This window comes from Rhinolophus sinicus, linkage group LG09, assembly GCF_036562045.2.
Source record: "Rhinolophus sinicus isolate RSC01 linkage group LG09, ASM3656204v1, whole genome shotgun sequence".
Taxonomy (NCBI): Eukaryota; Metazoa; Chordata; class Mammalia; order Chiroptera; family Rhinolophidae; genus Rhinolophus; species Rhinolophus sinicus.
Genome location: NC_133758.1, coordinates 102002984 through 102017382, shown reverse-complemented (window position 1 = coordinate 102017382; position 14399 = coordinate 102002984). Strand labels below are relative to the sequence as shown.

Genomic DNA, 14399 nt, shown 5'->3' with positions numbered 1-14399 from the left:
ATTCATAGAGTTTGGGGGTTTGAGTTCAAGCCATTTAAGGTGGTCTTTAAATTCAAGAACTGGATTAGAATTGGGCAAAGTTTATGATAGACTTGTTTAGGGCTGGTGGACACAACAAAGAGGAGAGAGTTTGGAAATGAGACTTGATAAATAAATAGTTATTTGATAGGCAAGTGGGTTCGCCTCGTTGAGTGCCCTACGGTCCTGAGAAGTGGACCACTGGCTCAGGTGAACAAGCCCACTGTCCTGAGAAGACGACGGGGTGAGCAGTCTGTTTAGATAAATGAGCATAGGAGGATCTTAGTGGTTCAAGGCCTTATCTTCCTGGGCCAGAATTTCCCTGAACAAATGGTAAAGCCATGTTGATCTAGAAGCCATAGTGTTAGGCCTGATAATTAAGCCAAGGGCTTCAGGTGGCCGATAGGCAATGTAGTGCCCACGTGTGGTCATTCTTCAGCGTGAGCTAGAGGACAGACCATTACGTGCTGGGGCCACCGTCAGTCCAGATGTCCACCGCTGCTGGAGTGCTGATTGTGCATCAGGCTTCTGGGGGGTCGTTGTTTCACCCTCTAGAGGTGCCAGGGTTTCTAGTTCTTACTGCTGGGTGATCATGTGTTGAGACAATGTCTGCACAGCAGCAGTAAAGATTCTGGCGATCACGCACGCAAACATTGCAACCCAGACAAGCACTGAGAGAAAGGTGATGGTCAGAGTTCGTAGCACACTTCTGTGCCAGGAGCTAAGAGTGCTGAGAGTAACCCGAGAGAACAGACATGTCCCTTGTCTGAAGAGCCCTCAGACCAGATATGAGGGTATTAGCCAGATCAACTAATTTTATGGGGTTGGTTTGTTTACTTTATGGATCTCTTAGTAACAGCAAAGCTCCAGAGAATTCTCTGGGGATGAGGGGTTGTCTTTACACCCCCCTCGAGAGACCACTCTACAGCTAAAGTAGCTCTACTTGACAGGTGATGGGAGATAACCAGGTTGGAATAAAATGTTTTACTGGCTTAAGTGGGAAACAGAAGGGCCTACAGTTCAGCCTGGAAATAAAGGCTGGATTTGATTAAGAAGCTGTTTTCATCATGGGTGGTTCAGAGACTCCAAAGTTAGCTGGAAAATGTTCTTGCTTTTTAAATTCTAATATTTCCTTTAATCCTAATACTACTTTTAATCTGCTACATGGTTAGATTGTTTCTTTATCTATATTTTAAGGAATTTTCTATTCACCTCTAATATGGTCTTGTTAATAATAATGTGATAACATTTTATTGTAATTATTTTTCTACTGGTCTGTCCTCTGGCTGGCTGGTGAGGTCCTCAAGGGCAAAAAGTCTCAGTCGCCGGGTATCTGCAGCTCCTAGTACGAGGCTTGACATCTACTAAGTTTCAGTAAGGCAGTAAGTCACCAACACTCTGTCTTCCTCTTTTCCCTTAACCACGGTATTCCCCCGGGCCTCAAGGACAGGCTGAGTTCTTGGCCTGTGCCCACCCTGGAGAAGGAGTTTGACTTTTTTCTTGATTCCCCCAAATAAAACCATAAAACACCAGTGAGAAATGAATTCTTCTTCGGAGATGATTGCTTTTATTGGTGGTGGGTGTTCATGGCCCGGAGCTTGGAATGTCGCCCCCTTAGGCTGATCTCCTCTCCCCAGCTTTCCCTCCTGTCACAGCCAGTCCCACCCGCTTTGCTGGAGAAACCATCCCAACACTGCCCCTCACCCCTTTCTCTCCTGCTCAGCAGCCTCACCTCCTTATGCCTTCAGTAAACAAAGGACCAGCCCTCCTGACTGTAAATAATTAGTGAATTTCCCCTTTCATAGTGTTTTCCCTGCCTCATTTAGACTTTCAATTGGCCTTTCCTCTGCTTGAATAATCCTTCTATTCCTTCTCTTGTCAAATTGCTGCTTCCCTTTGGAGACAGACTGGGTTCCCACACCTCCCTATGGGGACTGTCCCAGTCAGGACAGTAACACTCATGTCCTGCTTACCAAGTGCCAGGCACTGTTCTCTAACTGCTTGGGATGTGTTGACTCATTTCAATCCTCATCGTGACCCTATAAAGCTGGTGCTATTTTACAAGTGAGAGAACTGAGGCACAGCGGGGCTAAGCGATGGTCCCAAAGCCACAGTCTGGGGGGTCTATGCTCTTCAACAATCTGGTGTGTTGCCCTCTGAAGAGCAGCACTGAACCCAGTAGACAAGCCTAGGATATATTTGCTAGATCTGTGGGTTAGTGTTTTCCACAGACTGTCAAGCCCTATCCGTGAGGATCTCACCCTTAATCTGTGTGTCGCTGCTGACGTGTACCCGGCTGGTTTCATAGAAAGCTCTATGGATGTGTATTACACTGGAAAGTAGGGCAGCGAAGGGCAAACACTACGATCTTCAGAGGCAAACAGACCTGGTTGACTACCAGCTCTGCCATGAGCTGGTTAGTTGTGTGTATTAGTTTCCTAAAGTTGCTATAACAAATTCCCACAAACTGGGTACCCAAAAACAACAGAAATGTACTCTTTCACAATTCTAGAGGCCAGAGTCCAAAATCAAGCTTGCTGGTTTCTTCTAGTAGCTCTGAGTGAAAAATCTGTTCCAGACCTCTCTCTCTTCCACCTTCTCGTGGTTACTGGCAGTCTTTGGCTTTCCTTGTCTTTTAGCTGTGTCTCCAATCTCTGTCTCCCTCATCCCATGGCCTTCCCTGTGTGTCTGTGTCCTCTCGTCTTCTTATAAGGACGCCAGTCATTGGATTTGTGGCCTACCTTACCCTAGTAGGAACTCAACTTAATTAAATCAATCTATCTATCTTATTATACTATAAGGGACGGGGAGCAAATTTATCCTATCATCTAGGATTGCCACATAAAATACAGGATACCCCATTTAATTTGAATTTCAGATAAGCCAGGTATAATTTTTAGTATAACTATGTCCCATGCAATATTATAGTAAAATATTATATATTATACACATATAATATACTAAAATAACAAACAATTATTTGTGGTTTACCTGAAATTCAAATTTAACTGGGCATCTTGTATTTTTGTTTCCTAAATCTTGCAACTCTCCTGTCACAGCCAAAGTAGCAAGAAATACGTTCACTTTCTGGGGCAATATAGATTCAAAGTCAGGTTTTTTGGAGCTCCCTGGCTCCAAACTATGTCTGATATTCTGACATGCTACATGCTTGCATGTAACACATACACAAACCATTCCCTGAGTTTCACCTTCCCAGTTGGAGTTTTGTGAAGGACTCCACTACTGACACAGTCCTGAGGCCGAATGTGCAGACTTTTATGCATCTCTGAAGTTTCCAGAAGAGTGAAAGTTCATAAACCGGTTACAGAGCCTGCAGATGGGGAAAAATTGTTCCCAGTGTGGAAAGGCCAAGGGGTGATCAAAGCTTTGCGGGTCGCACACTTCCTGTCTCCAGCCAGGAGCAGCTGTTACACTCGTTCAAGACAGAAAGCTAGCTTGCCGTTCGTTAGTGCTCAGCTCAATCGAGGTACAAACACGCATTTTTTAAAGACGAGATAGTAGATTTCTCCAAGGTACTTCGATGCTTTATTAAGTTAGTTCTAATTGTTTTAAGGAAAACTGGTATGAAAAATCTCCACTTGGAAAGTAAGCACAAGAGTGGCATGTCCGACAGGAAAGGCCTGTACCAGAATGCCCCTTGCAGCATTGCTTGTGGCAGTAAAAAGAAAAAACCAAGAGAAAAGGAATGTCCATCTAAAGGGACGTGGTTGAGATCATTATATATTTTACACTGTGGAGTGTTGGGTAACTATGGCTGTTATCAGACACGATGAGACAAAACCATAAGTACTGAACTTACTGTACTATACAGCCAAGTGGGAATAAAAAAAGGATAATGTGTATAATGGAATTTGTTTTAATAAAGAGAAAGAAAACAGGAACTGAAATTCCACTGAGCCCTCAGTAAGCATATGTGTGTATTTGCATATATTTTGATGAGAAGAGTATGGAAGGATCTGTATCAAACTGTCAGTATTAATCACGTAGGGTGAAACGAGAGCCGGTGGGAAGGTTATTATTAGCTTTTTTTTTTTTTAAAGTAATTGCCGTTTTGCAATTTTTGTTTTATAGGTTTCTTTTATTGCAGGATAAGCCTTTTTTTTTTTTTTTTTTTTTTAATTGGTGAAGGGGTACAGGACTTTATTGGGGAACAGTGCGTACTTCCAGGACTTTTTTTCCAAGTCAAGTTGTTGTTCTTTCAATCTTAGTTGTGGAGGGTGCCGTTCAGCTTCAAGTTGTTGTCCTTTCAGTCTTAGTTGTGGAAGGCGCAGCTCAGCTCTAGGTCCAGTCTCCGCTTTTTAGTTGCAGGGGGCACAGCCCACCATCCCTTGCAGGAGTTGAACTGGGAACCTTGTGGTTGAGAGGTTCACGCTCCAACCAACTGAGCCATCCGGGAGGCAGCTCAGCTCAAGGTGCCATGTTCAATCTTAGTTGCAGGGGGTGGAGCCCACCATCCCTTGCAGGAGTCAAGAAATTGAACCGGCAACCTTGTGGTTGAGAGCCCACTGGCCCATGTGGGAATCGAACCGGCAGCTTTCGGAGTTAGGAGCATGGAGCTCTAACCGCCTGAGCCACCGGGCCGGCCCCTATTATTATCTTTTGTGTGTACCTCTCTGTACAAGTATTCTTTGACTTATTACCGATGTGTATTACTTAGAAAATTAAGAAAAATTAATACCAATGATAAAGTGTATGAGTTCACGAAAGGGTTTTTTAAACAGTAGATTCCCTACCCAACTCCTTCCCCATTTCACCGGATACATTTAAAATATAGCTCAATTCATAAAATTTGAGTTGTAAAACAATTTTCCTAGGAATGTGTTTTAGCACTGTGGTACATACTTATACCTTTTATCCAGGAGAGTTAACCACAAGTAGGATTTTTGGCTTCCTGGGAAAAATGTTAGAATTATGAGGAAACTGAGACAAGTTGATGGTAACGGATGGAGGTTTACCAGGAATCCCAGTACAGAGGCTCCGGCTCAGTTATCTGTGAAGATGCTGAGCAGACGCTCTGCATGCTTTCCTTCCAATGAAGAAATGGTTCATGTTTGCATACGTGTATACTTCTAAAGCCTTATTTTCAGGTGTGTGTCCATTCTCTGCTTGTTTCAGTCTTTCATTTAGCCAGCATCCGAGGGCCCGATTTTTGAGGTCCTTCTTCTCAATACCGAGCAGTGTACTAATTTGGTATTTCATAGGTTGACCCATCATGAAGCCACTGCTCTGGAAAGTTCTATGTATTTAGATCTAAGAACAAAAAGTATCAGATGCCTTTTTATATATATCTTTATCTTAAATTATGTATATATTTTTTCTTGGTTCTACAAGCATCGCAGATACTTTCTGGAATAAAGTGCATACATAAAACTAAATAGGGAATGTGGAACAATGTTGTTGATGGGGAAAGGGCAGATGTTGGATATGGCTGATAAGTAAATAAAATGAGTGTTGTGACCTTTGTCTCTCCCGCAGTTCTCAGCTGAATGGGAGGTTTGAATTGGTTTCGGTCTAACATGACTGAGGGGAAGAGGAGGCTTTTGCTTCCAACTTACTGTAGATCACTACATTTTCAGGCACCCGCCCATCCATATAATTGCAAGGAGGGAATGTCAAAACCAAAACCAAAAGTTACTGTGAAGAAAATGAGATGAAATGCATGAGTTGTTCTGAGGTCCTTGAAAATGGCTGAATCAGTCCAAAGAACAATCACTGTTGTTACTTAGCACCTCTGTTGGTCTCAAAAACAAATCAAAACACAACACTCCTAGGTACATCTTTAGCAATATTCTATTTTGCATTAATTAAAGGTATTTTTTCAGTTGTGTGAGATTTGTTAAGACACATAAAAACTCTGGGTTTCCTGTAGATCAAGGGCTTACGGTTCTAGGAATGAACTCGGTGCATTGCAGCCCTTTAAACAATGCAGAGCAAAGCATCTCAAGCTTTTTCTTCCATTCATCCTGTGAAGGGACTTGATCCAACCTGCTCTGTATGCAAAAGTGTCTCCTGTTCCTGGAGGCCTCTTTTACCCTGAGGGTCTTTCCTTCTGGGAGCCATGCTTTTGGACTACTTCTCAGCAGATCCATATATCATTTCTACACATTTTGAAGCCATGGCAAAAAAAAAAATGTATCTTTGGACTAGAACTTTTGGAGAAAATTGAAATATATGCAACTTTTTAAATGCACTTTACACATCTGAAACCATTTTATGGACGCAAGAGGATAATGCTGAGATGTGCATAATTTAATTTCCTCATAAAGTCTGGTATTTTTTGAGACTGAAGAATTGAATATGTTTTGTGATAAATATGAGCTTTTCTCTCAGTCACAAAGTCCAAGAAAAAGTTTAATTTAATTATTCCATGGTGCCCCCCAAAATCGCCTCTAGGACTGAGAAGAGAAAGAGGTTGAACAGGGACAGACCTCCTTTAGCAGAAGGTCTCCTGGGGTTGTTGCGTCAATATGAAACAAGCCACACCTTCCTGTGGCTGTATCTGCACCCTGGCTCTATTGTTTACTGTTGTACATTCTGTTCTGTACCTTTTAGAGTACAAGGGTTGGGTGGCAAAATCATTACCAAAACCACCTTACTATTAGCTAAACAGTACACACACACACACACACACACACACACACAATGTCCAGAAGAAAGACAAAACAGCTCTGTACATTGTTCATATCAATTCCAACCCCTAGGGGTCTACAAAGCATAGATTCAAGATGGTTTCCTTCGCTGTTTTCTTTCTTTTTTTTGTTTTTTTTCCTTTGCTGTTTTCAATTCACACACACTCCTCAGTGAGTCTGGGGTAGGGCTGCCAGATGTAATACAGGACACTCAGGTACATTTGAATTTCGGATAAACAAAGAATGTGTACAATATCTGAGACATATACCAATTTATGCCTTTGTTGTTTATCTGAAATTCAAATGTAACTGGGTGCTCTGTATTTCGATTTGCAAAATCTGGCAACCCTACTCTGGGGCCGTGATTCTAGACTCTTGAGACCACCCCACATTTCTTCATTCACTCAGAAAACACTGATGGAGCATTTACTCTGTGCCAGATTCTGTTCTAGGCTCCAAGGAGAAAGCCCCAAATAAAATAGGCACAGTCTCCTAGAATTTTTGGTCTTGGTGGAAAAACAGACCAAAAATTAGCATGAAAAAGGAGGAAGGGAGGGAGGGAGGAAAGGAAGGAAGGAAGGAAGGAAGGAAGGAAGGAAGGAAGGAAGGAAGGCTCAGCAACATAACTTCAAATGGTGATGAGCGGCATAGAGATAGTGAAGAAGAGTGAGTCCGGCCCAGGTGGTCAGAGAAGACCACCTGGGAGCGATTATACTAAGCTGAGGCTTGAAACATGAGGAAGAGAGAGCTATGGTGGGTGCCTACGGGGCAGCAATCCAGGCAGAGGGAACAGCAAGTGGAAAGGCCTTGAGGTGAGAATGCGACTGGATGTGCAAAGAACAGAAAAGACCAGCGTGGTTGGATGGGTGTGCTGGCAGGCAAGTGCCGATACGTAGGGTTGTGGGGAACTCCAGAGCCAGACCACAGAGAGCGTGTGGGTACTGGGGAAAGCCACTGACTGGGGTTTTGCAAAATAATTTTAAAAGCTCACTCTGGCTGCTCCAGGGAGAATGTGTTTTAAGGAGGAAAGAGTGAAAGCTCAAAGACCGTTTAGGAGGCTGTGCCCCAACTGGTGATGGTGGTGCATGGGACAGGGGTGGAGGAAGAGGTTGATGGATCTGGAATATGTTAAAGAGCCAACAGGGCTTGCTGATGGGTACAAGGCGGTGAATGGGAAACACAGAGGATCCAGGATGATTCCTCGCAGCTTCTTGAAGGGAAAACTTTCTCTTCTCCCTGCTCCTATGTTCCTTCCATTCTCCCTTTTTCACTGGCCATGTCCCTACCCTGCCCAGCCTCCTGATCCTGTTCTTTTTCTGACCTCCAGGCCAGTTTTCAGTGCTTGAGTTCCAGACCTGCCTTTTGTTGCTGGTTGGGGTGGGTTTGCGGGGAGAGGGGGCTTTGGATTCTAAGGTCATGGAAGGAGAGAGGGAAGGAGTCTTCACCACAGCTGACCTTCCTCTTGGCTCATCCTTTGGGTGTTATTCTAAATGTAGTGGGTCTTTCTTCCTATCAGCTATTCTAACTTCATCATTCCAGACTCCAGGAAGGGGCAAAGGATGCAGAACTGTCCCGTTTTGTATTTCTCCAAAGGACAGCTACATTTCAAGTAAACATTTCAGATAAGAGTAAGGCAAGGGTCTGTGGGTAGCACTCAACTCTTGAATCCTAAGCTTGTGGTAGTTGTTTGGATCATGATTCGAACCAAGAAATTTCTTTGTCATTTGGAAGGTCAGAAAGAATAGTAAATATGGTAAAAATGGTAAATAAATCTGCTCAGGGAAATAATGTATGTTGGAAAGAAAGAAAGCAGGGAAGAAGGAAGGGAGGATGGAAGGAAGGGAGGGAGGGGAAAAAGGAAAGGAGGGAGGCCAGGAGGGCGAGAAGGGGAGGGAGATAGAGATAGATAGAGCAAGCGTCCCCAGAATAATATCCGAGCAAAATTTACTGCTTTATTTTCTTAATCTAATGGTAACCAAACCCCACCAGCAAAGACATAAAGCAGAACTAGTCTGAGAGCCAGCCCTGATTCATATCTGGAATAGAGGGAGGCAGTGACTTAGCAGGAAAAAAACAAAGTGACAACAAAAGCAAAATCACCCTGACAGCTCTGCTCTTGACTGTAACAGCTGGTGTCGAGAAGCCCAGGAGGGCAGAGCTGCCTGTGTCGCCATCCTCTGAGCCCTGCGTTTCGTAGATGGTCCATGGCCAGCAGTCAGCGCGTGTAGAAGCAAAGGAGGAAGGAGCCAAGAGTACCTCTCTGGGCCCCATTACCTCATGTTTAAGGGAAGGGGTTGGACCGAATGAGCTCAAAGGTCCCTTTCAGCTTCAACACTTGGTTCCCACACCGTTTCTTTTTTCTCTCTACTGCTTCATGCTCACACATTTCTCTGCAGCCCACACTGTTTTAAAAACTTTCTTCCTTTTCCTTGCCTCTTACGTGCTTCAGGCATTGCCCAGAGTTCTCAGCAGTTGCTCACTTCTGATGTCGGCAGCTGATTATATTTAGACTTTGGGGAGGACAGATAAATAAAGCAGTTGATTACTGGGTCCAAGTCTTGTACACTGAAATCTTCTTATTAGTATGTAATCAAGTACAGGGGAAAAGAGTGGTGTAATGTAGATTTTTAATACTGGTTCCCATGTGATTATCGCATCAAACCTCCTTCTCCGTGAAGCCACATCGAGCTGCTTTCAAAGACAGTGAGTACCACGTCTGCATGGCTTGGAGACTGGCAGCTGGCCAGAAAAATGGCTCCCTCCCCACTATTTACAGAACTCAGGCTAACTGCACATGTGTTACTACAGAAATGAATCAATCCTCTATTGCCAGGCCTACTCCTTATTTACATATTGAAAAAAATAAAAAAGAAAAGACGAGTATTAATCAGGAGAAGTGGTATCCTTCCAAGACATTACAGCCACTGAGATTTTTTTTTTCACAGACACAAAAGATGATGGTATTTTGGAATGGCTCACAAAAGAATTATCTATTTCTCTAATTTTCCTCTAATTTTTCAGAGGAAAACTTGAATATAAATTAAGTAAGGGGATAACACACACAGAAATAACAGCCTTCTGACACTGTTGCCACTAGATGAACCAATTATGTAGAATGCTTTTGTCTGCAAGTAACAGAAAACTCATTTAAATTAGGCTTTAAAAGATATTCATTTATTAACATAAAAAAACATAATTTTAACATAAAGCTCCATAGTTTCAGAGGCTCATTTGTTTCATCAAGGGCACAGTTTTTCTTTATCTTTCTAGTCTGGCTTACTTTTTAAAGCCAGCTGTCCCCAAGGTCCCAAAATGACTTCCATTGTTCCAGGAAGCACATTGTGATGACAACATCCATAGCAGAAAAAAGAATGTCTCTCTGTCTTATGTTCCATCTTAACAGAGAGGAAAACCCTTCCAGAAGCCTTACCACTATTCCCCCCACCCTCATTTTCATTGGTTGTAATAGCATCACATGTACACACTTTCCTAAATCCTTCACTTGGTAATGGAGTGAGACCACCATGATTGGCTTAGAGCTGCACCATCTACTTGGTAGAAATATAATGTGAGCCGCATATATAATTTAAAATTTTCTAGCAGTCACATTAAAAAAAAAGGCAACAGGTGATATACTAAATCTTTTATACTAAATCTTTGAAATCTGGTATATACAAGATTAAGTTCAGACAATTAAGTTCATGAACTCATCCTAGAAAAAGTGCTACATGCCTCACTGCTGAATATCACTACAGTTATTCGAAGTACTCCCCTTGGGAAGCTATGCACTGACGCCAGCACCTAGTCCACCCTTCAAAGCAATTTTGGAACTCTTTTCCTGGAATGGTCATTAGAGCTATCGTGGCATTACCCTTGATGGCCTGAATGTCATCAAAATATCTTCCTTTCAATATTTCCTTTATCTTCGGGTAAAGAAAGAAGTCATTGGGGGCCAGATCAGGTGAGTAGGGAGGGTGTTCCAATACAGTTATTTGTTTACTGGCTAAAGTCTCCCTCCCAGACAGTGCCGTGTGAGCTGGTGCATTGTTGTGATGCAAGAGCTATGAATTGTTGGCGAAAAGTTCAGGTCGTCTAACTTTTTCATGCAACCTTTTCAGCACTTCCAAATAGTAAACTTGGTTAACTGTTTGTCCAGTTGGTACAACTTAGGGTATGTCTGCCAAAATAGGTGTGTTTCTTTCTTGATCCCCTCAACTTGCCCAGCTTTGTTCTATTTCAGTCTCAGATTTTACAAAATCTGCTGAGGAATGGGGAGAGGGGTCATGTTCAAGAGACTCCAGTGGCCCCCAAGGAAAGCGTAATTTAAAAAATTAAATTCTAATTAAATTACTTTTAACTTACTATTAAATTATATGACATATTTAAATGCAACATTCAAATTGCATTCATTGAAAAGCAATATTTGATATCAAAATAATTATATAGACATACTAATAACAGCTAGTATCGAGGGCTGACCATGTGCCAAGCCCTGTTCTAACACCGCTTAGCTTATGGTATCTGATTTCATCCTCACAACTCCCCTGTGTAATGGGAACTGATTATTCCCATTTTACAGATGATGTTACTGAGGGGCTGATGGAATTATAAAGTCACACTACAAGTAGAAGCTAGTAGACATGAGCTTCAAATCTCTGCCCCCAAAGACTGCTTGACGGCGAAGCCCACATCCGTAACTATTAAGTGTGACTGGCTGTCCCTGGGATGGTGCTTCTCAAAGGGGTCATGTGAACACCGCCCACATTTGCCTCTGCGATTCTCTTTTTCCAGTGTTTCCTTATGACTGATCTATTCTTCTTGAATGATTAACCCATTCAATCAAATTGTAAAAAAAGGTATAATCAACTTACAAGGCAAAAGGGACTATTTTGTGATTAGATATTAGGTTGGTGCAAATGTAATTGCGGTTTTTGCATTGTTGAAATTTGCCATTTGATATTGGAATACATTCTTAAATAAATGTGGTTATGTTATACATCATTTTAATGCACATTGCTCGCTTTATGTTTTTTTTTTTTGCTAATGACATTACTTGTTGCTTATTTTATATTTATTTTAGACTATGGAAATGATGTTAGACAAAAAGCAAATTCGAGCGATTTTCTTATCTGAGTTCAAAATGGGTCGTAAAGCAGAGGAGACAACTTGCAACACCAACAACACATTTGGCCCAGGAACTGCTAACGAACATACAGTGCAGTGGAGGTTCAAGAAGTTTTGCAAAGGAGACAAGAGCCTTGAAGATGAGGAGCGTGGTGGTGGCATTGGAAGGTGACAACGACCAATTGAGAGCAATCATCAAAGCTGACCCTCTTACAACTGCAGAAGTTGCTGAAGAACTCAGCATCGACCATTTCATTCTTCGGTCGTTCGGCATTTGAAGCAAATTGGAAAGGTGAGAAAGCTCGATAAGTGGGTGCCTCACAAGGTGACCACAAATCAAAAAAATCATCGTTTTGAAGTGTTGTCTTCTCTTATTCTACGCAACAACAACGAACCATTTCTCGATTGGATTGTGACGTGTGGTGAAAAGTGGATTTTATATGACAACCGACAACTGGTGACAACCAGCTCAGTGATTGGATTGAGAAGAAGTCCAAAGTACTTCCCAAAGCCAAGGTCATGGTCACTGTTTGGTGGTCTGCTGCCAGTCTGATGCACTACAGCTTTCTGAATCTTGGCGAAACCATTACATTTGAGAAGGATGCTCAGCAAATCGATGAGATGCACCAAAAACTGCAATGCCTGCAGCCAGCATTGGTCAACAGAAAAGGACCAGTTCTTCTCCAGGACAACTCCCGACTGCATGTCGCACAACCAACACTTCAAAAGTTGAAGGAATTGGGCTACGAAGTTTTGCCTCATCCACCATATTTACCTGACCTCTCGCCATCCGAGTACCACTTCTTCAAGCATCTCGACAACTTTTTGCAGGGAAATGCTTCCACAACCATCAGGATGCAGAAAATGCTTTCCAAGTGTTTGTCGAATCCCAAAGCACGGATTTTTATGCTACAGGAATAAACAAACTTATTTCTCATTGGTAAAAATGTGTTGATTGTAATGGTTCCTATTTTGATTAATAAAGATGTGTTTGAGCCTAGTTATCATGTTTTGAAATTCGTGGTCTGAAACCGCGATTACTTTTGCATGATCCTAATATTTCTCAGCCGGTCTTGGAGAGATTCAAATAGTTCTCTACTGTGAGACATCTTTAGTTTTAACTTTATCCAACCTCAACTCCCCTGGCTTGTTTTGCCTTTGTCCACTCAAATTTGACAATATTTAAGAGTACTGCCCACCCTACCACTCAGTAGTCTACATGTCTGTGATTATGTAAGAATATTTTATTTTAGAACAATGAAGGCAAGAAGCAAGAATTGGGAGTCTAATTTCCACAAGGATGTTTATGACACTAGACTTTTCTGAGACCACGTTGTATTCATGATGTATGTGTGGTGATCATACAGGTGACTAGAGAGTCACCTTACACAGAAGATAAACGACGTGAAGAGCAGCCAGGAGCACATTCCTGCCGGCTGACTTTTCCCAGGCCCTGCGTCTCACTTGCAAATCTGTGCTTTGACTCACACCCTAGCTGTTAGTGTGAAATCTCTCAACGGAAGGGATCAACCATTAAAAATCTATGAGGAATTCTAGTCCTTTAAATTCACTTACATGCTGTTTTTCTCAATGGCATTTTCTGATTGATAAAATTGTAGTAATGCATTCATTAACTTCTTGCATATTGTGGATACAGTGATGTAATTCAGGATCTACTTAGGATGTGAAACTTTTGTAAGGAAAAAACAAAGAAGTTTTTCTCTAAATAGTGACTGGTGACTTTCAACCTGATGAGATGTCATTTCACGTGCTATAAACTTTACATTGTCATTGATATATCCCCTGATAATTGAAATGGAGCGCGATAACATATTTAACAAAAAAAGAAGAAGATGAAATTATTCTGATGTTTATACATCAAAAAACTGCTTCTTGATGCTGAAAGATACAGGTATCATCATAACGCATTTGGCAATGCCTAAAAATTAATCTCGTGTTGCCTCCATCTCCCCATCAAAATGGTATCACCTTCTTTTCTCCTTCTTTGGTCACTCATCATTTAGAAGATAAAGGAAGTAGTTTGCAGTCTCAGCCTCCATGTTCTTTAATAGTCCAAGTTCATGCGGTCCTGAGCCTGCCCTTCCGAGACCTGCTTTTCTCTCTTCCCCCACTTCTACTCCATATTATTTTTTCCCTTTTTGTCCTTAAAAATGTTTACCATAAACGTAATTGAGCCTGTAAATTTGGGAGATGAGGCACAAGAAAAATGTAGAGGAATTAATCAAAACACAAGGTTGATCTTTTTTCTTCTTTCTCTGGATGTCAGCTTTGAAACACTCTTAATGCTAAAGGCCAGAATAAATGTTAATGACGTCGAAGAAGGAAGAAACAGTTGACACGTTCATTAATTTAGTTGTGTGTGTAGCTCTACTGTGAAAGCACTTGTGAGCTTGAGTGAGATCCTTGACGTAATGAAATATTTTTTTCTCAATATGCAAATATCTTTGCGTTATATTTTTTTTTCGCTGATTTTTAGAAGTGCTATAGTGCACTCTTTCTGAATCCTCCCTGCTTTTCAGAATAACCTTGAGAAGTAACAAACCTAGTAGTAGATTGAGTACTAGTTCCAAAGTTTCTGGATTTATG

The 14399-nt window shown here is 41.8% G+C and overlaps 1 long non-coding RNA gene across 1 annotated transcript in view; it reads left to right on the top strand.

The window, feature by feature from the left end:
* The window catches only part of LOC141573212 (uncharacterized), a 35638-nt gene extending 22868 nt beyond the window's left edge, over positions 1 to 12770 (top strand). The window contains exon 3 of the long non-coding RNA XR_012498907.1: positions 11749 to 12770. This is a non-coding gene — a long non-coding RNA (uncharacterized LOC141573212). The remainder of the gene's footprint in view (positions 1 to 11748) is intronic.
* Positions 12771 to 14399: the final 1629 nt, after the last annotated feature.